A 12220-nucleotide genomic window follows, 5' to 3' on the forward strand; every position below is an offset into this window, starting at 1 on the left:
GTTTGCTAAATTAGAGAAATGTGTGTTCGCCGTAAAAGAACTGCCATTTCTGGGGTATGTGTTGTCAGATTCAGGTTTCCGCATGGATCCAGAGAAAGTCCGGGCGATTATGGACTGGGATCTGCCTGAGAACCTGAAGGCATTGCAACGCTTCCTGGGGTTTGCCAATTTTTATAGAGTTTATAAAGAACTATTCTTTGGTGGTCAAACCACTGACGGACATGACCCGAAAGGGATCTGATTTTTTCCAAATGGTCACATGCAGCCAAAACTGCCTTTACATCTCTGAAGGAGAGATTCACCTCAGCCCCTATTCTCGTACAGCCAGATGTCTCGCTTCCTTTTATTGTAGAGGTTGACGCATCAGAGGTGGGGGTGGGAGCGGTACTATCTCAGGGCCCGTCCCCTGGTGAATGGCGTCCGTGTGCTTTCTTTTCGAAGAAATTGTCTACTGCAGAAAGGAACTATGATATTGGCAACAGGGAACTTTTGGCTATTAAGTTGGCTTTTGAGGAGTGGCGTCATTTTTTGGAGGGGGCGGTTCATCCCGTCACGGTGATTACTGATCACAAAAACTTATTATATCTGGAGTCTGCTAAACGTCTCACCCCTAGACAGGCTCGGTGGTTGTTATTTTTTAATTTTGTAATAACCTATCGCCCGGGGGCAAAAAATACTAAGGCGGATGCATTGTCTCGAAGTTTTCCTGGAGGGGGTGATGTTGATGTACCAGAGCCTATTTTGCAAAAGGGGGTGGTGGTCTCTGCATTACACTCAGGTTTAGAGGGGAGGGTGTTGGAAGCTCAGGGGGACGCCCCGGCCTCCTGCCCCTCGGGTAAACTGTTTGTGCCAGAAAATTTACGCCTGGAGATACTAAAAGAACACCATAACTCCACACTGTCAGGACACCCAGGTAGTAGGGCAACCTCTGAATTAGTGTCTCGTCGGTTCTGGTGGCCTAAGTGGCAGCCAGGAGGTGTTGAATTTTGTGTCTGCATGTGCTACCTGTGCTCGTTCTAAGGTAGATCATACTCGTCCGGCAGGGCGTCTTTTACCTCTGGCCATCCCCAACAGGCCTTGGACGCACCTATCAATGGATTTCATTACGGATCTACCAGTATCAGCGGGGAAGACTGTTATTCTTGTAGTTGTTGACAGATTCAGTAAAATGGTGCACTTTATTGCTCTTACCGCATTGCCTAATGCTAACACACTGGCTCAGGTTTTTATTGACCACATCGTGAAGCTTCACGGGGTCCCTTCCGATATTGTTTCAGGATCGTGGTACCCAATTTGTTTCTAAATTTTGGAAAGCTTTTTGTTCTCGTTTAGGGGTTCATCTGTCGTTTTCTTCATCTTTCCATCCACAGTCCAACGGTCAGACTGAACGTACCAATCAAAACCTAGAGACATATTTGAGATGCTTTGTTTCCGAAAATCAGGAGGAGTGGTCATCTTATTTACCATTAGCCGAGTTTGCCATTAATAATCGTCGTCAAGAATCCACCGATAAGTCACCATTTTTTGGTGCGTATGGTTTACATCCTCAGTTTTGTACGTTTAGTGAGGGGGGGCCGTCTGGGGTTGTCTACCAGAAATATCAAGTTGAAGGTTCCCTCGTGGAAATTAGGTCAGAGATTTATTGGTCCTTATAGGGTAATTAAGATCATTAACCCGGTGGCTTTTCGTCTGGAGCTACCTCAGACTCTAAGGATCCATAATGTCTTCCACAGATCTCTGCTTAAGAGATATGTAGAACCTCCTGAACCATTGCCATTACCGCCTCCACCGATGGTTGTTGATGGCAGTCTTGAGTTTTAGGTAGAAAAGATTGTTGATTCACGATATGTTCGCCGCTCTCTTCAGTACCTGGTGCACTGGAAAGGTTATGGTTCCGAAGAGAGAATGTGGGTGCCAGCATCAGAGATAAAGGCGGACAGACTCATTCGGGCTTTTCATAGGTCCCATCCGGAGAGGCCTGGTCTTGAGGGTCCGATGGCCCCTCGTAGAAAGGGGGGTACTGTCACGACTGTGACTGATCCAGACAGGTCTGGGAGGAGAAGGTCGCAGCGACTTGCTACTCGCGATAGCTTGTGAGTTTGCTCTGTGATTCAGGGTATGTCATCCGGGTTTTGCCTTGTGAACCTTTTTGTCCTGACTGGGAGTTTGTAGGCATCCTTCTCAGGTGAGTCCTGTCTGCCACTCCCAGCTACTATATTAGTTTCAGTTTCACTTGCAGTCATTGCCAGATATAGTCCTTACTTCCAGTGCTATTCTGACCTTTGAAGGAGATCGTTTGACGGTATTGCTGTGGAGCTCTTGTCTGGCGTGGACTGTCGTTATTGGGATCACCTTCTCTGCTCGTGACTGGATAAGTCTATCTCTGTTATAGATTGTTTGTTTGTTGCTGTCTTCCCCTGTTGTTCTCCTAGACATGAGTGATGGTGACTAGTGCTCCCATCTGCCTTTCCCCAGTCTAGTCTTGCTAGGGTGACTGAGGGTTTAGGCATCCTGCTCGCCGCACGGGTTCACACCCCGTCTAGGGTATCAGGGCAGACAGGTGCCAGCTTAGGGTTAGTCAGGGGTGGCCGTTCTATCTCCCATCCATAGATAAGGGTCCCCCTTCCCCTCCGTCTGGTACGACACGACTGCTGCTGGGATAGCGGTCGTGACAACTCTTTTCTACATTGTCAATGTCTCTCATTGTTGAAATTCGCCCATTTAGATACTCGATGTGCGATTCCAAACGGGCAATTTGCTCACATTTTAAACAGAGATATCCACCCTCAAACGGCTGTTCCAGGACTGCATACATTAGACAATATGTGCACTGTACTGCGTTGTCAATAATGGAGCACATACTAAATTGGGATTACGCAAGAAAAGAGAAAAATACAATATGATAAGGACTCTAGCTTATTGTAGTCCCCTCCTAAAGTCCCTGAATTTCAAGTCACGTAATTTAAAGTCACACACTTAAAAATCAAACATGCAAACGCTCACAAACTCCGCGTTATTTGCCTGCCTGTATAAATGCAGCTCTCAAACCAGCCTGCTTTTTTTCCTCTGGATTCATAGGACTGAGCTGCCCTCAAGCCTGGCTTTTTAACTTCTAATTAGACAGTCCTCACCCTAATTACTCACCTGTTTAACACCCTGAAGAAGGAGCAAAACCTCCACATGTGATCCGCTGCAAACGGCAATCTCCAGCATATAATACATACACTGGAGGATGACGGCAGCGGACCACATGTGCCACAAAAAAAATCCTAAACAATATGGAATAATGTGTTGATTAGACTATAAAAATAAATAAATCACTGTAAAGGTGCATTACAATATATGCAAATGAAAATACAAGGCTAAACCCTCACGCTAGATGTAAAAATGAGACTTTAGCCAATATATTCCGTACATATCGGAGCCCGTGCACCCCGTCAAGGTATCTTAGTTGGCGCGGGACCTACCGCAAAAGCTACCTATAGTGTGTGAACACTGTCTGATAGTCGCTAAGGTCCGACTCACAGCCACACTTCCACAAACCTCCAAAGTGAGATCACAAATACAATGGGAGGAGGCTGTGAGCCCCACCTATAACAGGCTAGTGTGACACAGGCTACCAGGTGCACCAGAATGTTGCCAAAGATAAAAAATTGCATATTCCCTACATAGAGACAAATCACTGAGTAAAGTGGCCAAAATAAGAGGAAATGCTCAAAACCCCAAATACTGTAGCGTATTTATAACCAGGGGCGCAAAACCTCCATATGTGATCTGCTGCAAATTGCAATCCCCAGCAAATAATGCATACAATGGAGGATCCTGGCAGTGGACCACATATGCCACAAAAACATCCTATACAATATGGAATAATGTATAAATGGTAATGCATTACTATCTATGGGAGGAGACGTAATATATGTGTAAAAAGAATAAAAAAAAATTTTAATAAAAAAATCAAATCACCCCCTTTTCCCATTTTATGGACAGGACCTCCCTATGGACGGCACAAAAGACTTGGTAAACATCGGGGCATACAGAGCTTATGAAATATAGAAAATGACACAGAATTTCAAGAAAGGATATATTAGTAAAAGCCATATAATCATCTTACAAACACATTGGTCAACAGTAACCAGAACGTGGCTAAGTCCTTTAAGAACAGCTCAGGCAAGATGGCAGCCCCCATAATCATCTTTAGGAAATACAATAAAATAATCTTCAATCAGAAAATAAAAACAGATTAGTAAAAAATTATGTGTCACTATCTGATTTTAATTGGCAGGAAAAAAATTCCGTTTATGGAGATTTGATTTGTAGATAAAACATTTCCCAAATTGTGGACATGAAAATATTTTTCTCTGCAAGTTCTTTGATCTGCAATTACAGCGGACTATTGGCTACAACTATTTCCACATACCACACATCAGGATGGCTTCTCCTGTATGTGAATTATTTGATGATCAACAGGAGTAGATTTGTGAGTAAAACATTTCCAACATTCTGAACATGAAAATTACTTCTTCCCTGTGTGAATTCTTTGATGTGTAACAAGACTTGCTTTCTGGTTAAAAGATTTTCCACATACTGAGCATGAATATGGCTTCTCCCCTGTGTGAATTCTCTCATGTATAACAAGATATGATTTACGGTTAAAACATTTTCCACATTCTGAGCATGAAAACGGCCTCTCTCCTGTGTGAATTATCTCATGTCTAATAAGATGTGATTTACGGTTAAAACATTTGCCACATTCTGAACATGAAAATCGCTTATTCTCTATATGACATCTCTGATGTTTAACAAGATGCAATTCATGGTTAAAACATTTCCCACATTCTGAACATGAAAATGGCTTATCCTCTGTGTGAATTCTCTGATGTGTAACAAGATGTGATTTATCTCTAAAACATTTCCCACATTTTGAACATGAAAACGGCTTCTCGCCAGTGTGAATTCTCTCATGTATAACAAGACCTGATTTATAGTTAAAACGCTTTTCACATTGTGAACATGAAAATGGCTTCTCCCCTGTGTGAATTCTCTCATGTATAACAAGAGCCGATTTATAGTTATAACTTTTTCCACAATCTGAACATGAAAATGGCTTCTCCCCTGTATGAGTTCTCTGATGGATAATAAGATCTGATTTATAGTTAAAACATTTTCCACAATCTGAACATGAAAATGGCTTCTCTCCTGTGTGAATTCGCTGATGTATAACAAGATGTGATTTATCTGCAAAACATTTTCCACATTCTAAACATAGAAATGGCTTCTTCTTAGTGTGAGTTCTCCAATGTCTAACAAGATGTGATGTATCTGGAAAACATTTTCCACATTTTGAACATGAAAATGGCTTCGCCCCTGTGTGAATTCTCTCATGTTTAACAAGACTTGATTCATAATTAAAACGTATTCCACATTCTGAACAGGAAAATGACTTTTTCCCTGAGTGATTTCTTTGAGATTGAACACTCCTTCTGTATCTTTTGTTTCGCTTAACAGTCAGTAATGCATCAGAAGATTGGAGTCGATCCAAAGGATAAGTTGATAGATCTTCGTGAAAGGTTGAGGGTTTATCTGGGACAATGACAAGATCTTCATCAGTATCTTCTGTGAAACCATGGTCATCTGCTTGAAAATCTAAAGATATCAGATGTTCCTATGAGCTGTTCATACAGTCAACTGCTAAGATTAAATCCGATTTTTTAAATAATATAACCTTAACATTATATTGATATTATAAAACATTTCCATGCAAATTACACATCATGGAGCAAAATTATCAACTCACTTACAGCAGTTGGAAAACAGATAATCTAACAGTAGACCAGTAGATCATGATTAGAGATGAGCGAAGTGTTGGAAAATTCAACTCGGCTGCTTTGCCGAATTTTACAAAGAAATTTGCTTTGTGACTAATTACTTTGTCACGAAGCGCATTTCTTTATAAGTAGTGGGTGCAATGACAGGGAACGGCGATTACGCCACCCCTATCATTGTACCCTTCAGATGCCACGTTCATACCTGATCTGATATTAATATTACACTGTGAATAAATAAATAAAAAATCATACTTACCCTCATACATTTGATTGCGAAGAGCCAGCCATCACCATCTTGATTAAAGATCCTGCGCAAAATCTCGGCAAATAAAATTATATTTGAAGTTCAGATTGAATTTCCCACTCTTATCTTGAAGCATCTTCATAGGGTCATGTTTTTATGTGTCTACCACCACTGTTTTCTAGTGAAATACTCAGTGGAGAATCATGAAGGGACCTGTGAGTCAGTGCTATTAGGTGGTGTCCATCTCACACACTGATGGCTACATGCATTTCAGCACAGAGCAGGGCAGAGGTCAGGAGCAGAACGGTCAAATATACAAAGAGGTCATGGCTTTGGAATTAGTGTAACAATAGATTACACATTTTAGATTTTTTATTTATATTTTAATTTATTCAGGAGAAGTACTTTATACTGTATCATCTACTTGTAGCTTTAATTGAAAAAAATCTGGTGTGTACATAGCTCCTGGATAGAGTTGAGCGGACACCTGGATGTTCGGGTTCGGCAGGTTCGGCCAAACTTGAAAAAAAAGTTCGGGTTTAGGACCCGAACTTGACCCCGAACCCCATTGAAGTCAATGGGGACACGAACTTTTGGGCACTAAAATGGCTCTATAATAGTCCTGGAAAGGGCTAGAGGGCTGCAAAAGGCATCACAAGCTGCTTAAGAGCATGGCAACTGTTCTGCAAACAAATGTGGATAAGGAAATGACTTAAAATAACATAAAATACCGAAAAATTAAAAAAAAAGCAATCTGGAACTAGGAGTAGAAAGTTGAGGAGGCGGTGGATGGGTGGATGTGGTGGTGTAGGTTGACATGGCAGTGTAGGTGGAAGCGGCGGTGAAGGAGGAATAGTGTTATTTTTAAATTGGGGTATCCCCCAAAATATTAGGACATATAACAAAATAAAACAAAGAATAAGTGCACTTGAGTACAAGAATGAATGGTTGAGGCTGGTATAAATGTCTATTCTGCACAAGGTACGGACAAGTCCTGTGGGATCCATGCCTGGTTCATTTTAATAAACGTAAGATTGTCCACATTGGCTGTGGCCTGTGATAATGATCTCTGCCATGCTAAACACACGTTCACACTATACACTGGCTGCAGGGCAGGTCAGCACCTCCAAGGCTGACAACGCTTTTCCACATTTGGGCCATGCTAACCCTGCCTTCTCAGGTGCTGGTGGTGCCCCAGCTGCGTTGGCGACCTCTTCCTCCTCCTCTGCCTTCACCTTGTGCTTCCACTGTGCCCTTGCTGTCAGGTGGGAATGCTATCATCAGCGTTCACTTGTAGTCACGCATCTTCCGATCAGTAACAGATGTTTTTACTAAATTTAGTTCCCTGTCAGCAATGCAGAGCAGGGGTTCATTCACGGCAAAATGGGGTTCATGTCACCCAGCAAAAGAACAGAGGATTTTGAGAGATTTAGGCCCCTGTCAGCAATGCAAAGCAGGGGTTCATTCACGGCAAAAGGGGTTTCATGTCACCCAGCAATACAACAGAGGATTTTGAGAGATTTAGGCCCCTGTCAGCAATGCAGAGCAGGGGTTCATTCATGGCAAAAGGGGGTTCACATCACCCAGCAATACAACAGAGGATTTTGAGAGATTTAGGCCCCTGTCAGCAATGCAGAGCAGGGGTTCATTCACGACAAAAGGGGGTTCATGTCACCCAGCAATACAACAGAGGGTTTTGAGAGATTTAGGCCCCTGTCACCCAGGCACAGCAGGGGTTTGTATACGCCAAAAATTGTAAAATGTCACCCGACAATTGAAAATAAGATTTTTTTCAATTTAGGGCTCTAAAATAGTCCTTCAAAAGGCTAGAGGGATGTAAAAGGCAGTAAAAATGTGCTTAAGAGCACTGGCAACTGCTCTGCAAACAAATGTGGATAGGGAAATAACTTAAAATGAAATAAAATAACTAAAAATTACAAATTATTAACCTGCAACTCAGAGAAGGAGGTGGATATGGAGTCGGAGGTTGAGGAGGCGGTGAATGTGGTGTTGTAGGTGGAGGCAGCAATGGAGGAGGAACAGGTAGCCAACAATGTTTTTTATTTATTTTTTATTGGGTAGGTAGCCCCTAAAATATTGGGCCACAAAAAAAAAAAAAAATCATTGCACTTGACTTGAGTACAAGAATGTATGTTTGATGGTGGTATAAATGTCTATTCTGCACAAGGTACAGACAAGTCTTGTGGGATCCAAGCCTGGTTCATTTTAATGAACGTGAGCTTGTCCACATTGGCTGTGGACAGGCGGCTGCGTCTGTCTGTAATTACGCCTCCTGCCGTGCTAAATACACGTTCAGAGAGTACACTGGCTGCAGGGCAGGCCAGCACCTCCAAGGCATACAGGGCAATCTCTGGCCATGTGGACAATTTGGAGACCCAGAAGTTGAATGGGGCAGAACCAGTCAGTCAGTACGTGTAGTCGTGTGCACAGGTACTGTTACAACATGTTGCCTCCTGCTAACACGCTCCATATCAGCAGTTGGGGCCGGTTGTTGCGGCGACGTGACAAAGCTTTTCCACATGTCGGCCATGCTAACCCTGCCTTGTGAGGTGCTGGCGCTGACACAGCTGCGCTGGCAACCTCCTCCCCTGCCTTTGCCTTGTGCTTCCACTTGTCCCCCGACATCAGTCGGGAATGCTCTCAGGAGCGCGTCTACCAGCGCGCGCCTGTAGTCGCGCATCTTCCGATCACGCTCCAGTGAGGGAATTAAAGACGGCACATTGTCTTTGTAACGGGGATCCAGCAGGGGTGGCCACCCAGTAGTCAGCATACGTTAAAATGTGGGCAACTCTGCAGGCGTTGCGCAGGCACTGCAGCATGTAGTTGCTCATGTGTGCCAGGCTTCCCAGAGGTAAGGACAAGCTGTCCTCTGTGGGAGACGTATCGTCTGAGTCCTCCGTATCCCCCCAGCCACGCACCAGTAATGGGCCCGAGCTGCGTTGGATGCCACCCCGCTGTGAACATGCTTCATCCCCATCCTCCTCGTACTCCAGTAGAGGGCCCTGGCAGGCCAAATTTGTACCTGGCCTCTGCTGTTGCAAAAATCCTCTTTCTGAGCCACTTCTAAAAGACTGGCCTGAAAGTGTTAGAGATGACCCCTCTTCCTCCTCCTGGGCCACTTCCTCTTCCATCATCGCCCTAAGTGTTTTCTCAAGGAGACATAGAAGTGGTATTGTAACGCTGATAACAGCGTCATCGCCACTGGCCATGTTGGTGGAGTACTCGAAACAGCGCAACAGGGCACACAGGTCTCGCATGGAGGCCCAGTCATTGGTGGTGAAGTGGTGCTGTTCCGCAGTGCGACTCACCCGTGCGTGCTGCAGCTAAAACTCCACTATGGCCTGCTGCTGCTCGCACAGTCTCTCCAGCATGTGTAAGGTGGAGTTCCACCTGGTGGGCACGTCGCATAGGAGGCGGTGGGCGGGAAGGCCGAAGTTACGCTGCAGCACTGACAGGCGAGCAGCAGCAGAATGAGACCGCTGAAAGCGTGCACAGACGGCCCGCACTTTATACAGCAGCTCAGACATGTCGGGGTAGTTGTGAATAAATTTCTGCACCACCAAATTCAGCACATGCGCCAGGCAAGGGATGTGCGTCAAACCGGCTAGTCCCAGAGCTGCAACGAGATTTCGCCCATTATCGCACACCACCAGGCCGGTCTTGAGGCCCACTGGCAGCAACCACTCGTCGGTCTGTTGTTCTGTACCCCGCCACAACTCCTGCGCAGTGTAGGGGCCTGTCCCCCAAACACATCAGTTTCAGAACGGCCTGCTGACGTTTACCCCTAGCTGTGCTGAAGTTGGTGGTGAAGGTCTGTCGCTGACCGGATGAGGAGGTGGAAGAAGAGGAGGAGGAAGCCGAGTAGGAAAAGGAGGCAACAGGAGGCAAAGAATGATGCCCTGCGATCCTTGGCGGCGGAAGGACGTGTGCCAAACAGCTCTCCGCCTGGGGCCCAGCCGCCACTACATTTACCCAGTGTGCAGTTAGGGAGATATAGCGTCCCTGGCCGTGCTTACTGGTCCACGTATCTGTGGTTAGGTGGACCTTGCCATAGATGGTGTTGCGCAGTGCACACTTGATTTTATCCGACACTTGGTTGTGCAGGGAGGGCACAGCTCTCCTGGAAAAGTAGTGGTGGCTGGGAACGACATACTGTGGGACAGCAAGCGACATGAGCTGTTTGAAGCTGTCTGTCTCCACCAGCCTGAATGACAGCATTTCAAAGGCCAGCAGTTTAGAAATGCTGGCATTCAGGGCCAGGGATCGAGGGTGGCTAGGTGGGAATTTACGCTTTCTCTCAAAGGTTTGTGAGATGGAGAGCTGAACGCTTCCGTGTGACATGGTGGAGATGCTTGGTGACAGAGGTGGTGTTGTTGGTGGCACATCCTCTGTTTGCTGGGTGGCAGGTGCCAACGTTCCTCCAGAGGCGGAGGAAGAGGCCGAGGCAGCAGCAGCAGCAGAAGAGGGAATAGGAGAGGCCTGAGCCCTTTCTTGGTTTTAAAGGTGCTTACTTCACTGCAGCCCGTGTCTCACATGTAGATGCCTAACCATGCAGGTTGTGCTAAGGTTCAGAACGTTAATGCCTTGCTTCAGGCTCTGATGGCACAGCGTGCAAACCACTCGGGTCTTGTCGTCAGCACATTGTGTGAAGAAGTGCCATGCCAGGGAACTCCTTGAATCTGCCTTTGGTGTGCTCGGTCCCTGTTGACGGTGGCCAGTAGCAGGCAAACTGTTTTGGAGAAGGCTGCTCTGCTTTTGCACCCTGCTCCCGCTTTTTCTACGCTGTTGGCTCGATCTCACCACTGCCTCTTCCTCCGAACTCTGAAAGTCAGTGGCACGACCTTCATTCCATGTGGGGTCTAGGACCTCATCGTCCCCTGCATCGTCTTCCACCCAGTCTTCCTCCCTGACCTCCTGTTCAGTCTGCAAACTGCAGAAAGACTCAGCAGTTGGCACCTGTGTTTCGTCATCATCAGAGACGTGCTGAGGTGGTATTCCCATGTCCTCATCAGGAAACATAAGTGGTTGTGCGTCAGTGCATTCTATGTCTTCCACCCCTGGGGAAGGGCTAGGTGGATGCCCTTGGGAAACCCTGCCAGCTGAGTTTTCAAACAGCATAAGAGACTGCTGCATGACTTGAGGCTCAGACAGGTTCCCCGATATGCACGGGGGTGATGTGACAGACTGATGGGCATGGGTTTCAGGCACCACCTGTGCGCTTTCTGCAGAAGACTGGGTGGGAGATAATGTAAACGTGCTGGATCCACTGTCGGCCACCCAATTGACTAGCGCCTGTACTTGCTCAGGCCTTACCATCCTTAGAACGGCATTAGGCCCGACCAAATATCGCTGTAGATTCTGGCGGCTACTGGGACCTGAGGTAGTAGGTTTAGTAGGATGTGTAGCTGTGGCAGAACGGCCACGTCCTCTCCCTGCACCAGAGGCCCCACCAACACCAACACCACGACCATGACCGCGTCCCTTATTAGATGTTTGCCTCATAGTTAGCGTTCACAAAGCAAAGTAAAAAGTGGTTAAGTCTGTTAAAAATAATTAACCGCCAATATAAACCCTGATGTAGGGTATTGCACTCTATAATTTTATTTCTCTATATGACAGCGGTATTTGTGGCCTAAATGTAACACTCACTTATGCACGTCTAATCCTAGATATGCAGTATATCAGAGGCTTTTTTCGCCCTAGTAACCAAAAAGCCGTATTTCTGTCCTAAATGTGACAGTCACTTATGCTTGTCTAATCCCAGATGTGCAGTATATTAGAGGGTTTTTTCACCCTAACCAAAAAGCTGTATTTCTGTCCTAAATGTGACAGTCACTTATGCACTTGTAATCCCAGATGTGCAGTATATGAGAGGCTTTTTTCACCCCAGTATGCCAAAGCCGTATTTATGGCCTAAATGCGACAGTCACTTATGCACGTGTAATCCCAGATCTGCAGTATATGAGAGGCTTTTTTCACCCCAGTATGCCAAAGCCGTATTTATGGCCTAAATGTGACAGTCATTCATGCATGTGTAATCCCAGATGTGCAGTATATTAGAGGGTTTTTTCACCCTAACCAAAAAGCTGTATTTCTGTCCTAAATGTGACAGTGACTTATGCACATG

General features: G+C 45.5%; 1 pseudogene; it reads right to left on the minus strand.

Annotated features, from left to right (window-relative positions):
- Window positions 1-4154: 4154 nt before the first annotated feature.
- Window positions 4155-12220, minus strand: part of LOC122941942 — a 122366-nt pseudogene continuing 114300 nt past the window's right edge.

Source organism: Bufo gargarizans, chromosome 6, assembly GCF_014858855.1.
Source record: "Bufo gargarizans isolate SCDJY-AF-19 chromosome 6, ASM1485885v1, whole genome shotgun sequence".
Lineage (NCBI taxonomy): Eukaryota > Metazoa > Chordata > Amphibia > Anura > Bufonidae > Bufo > Bufo gargarizans.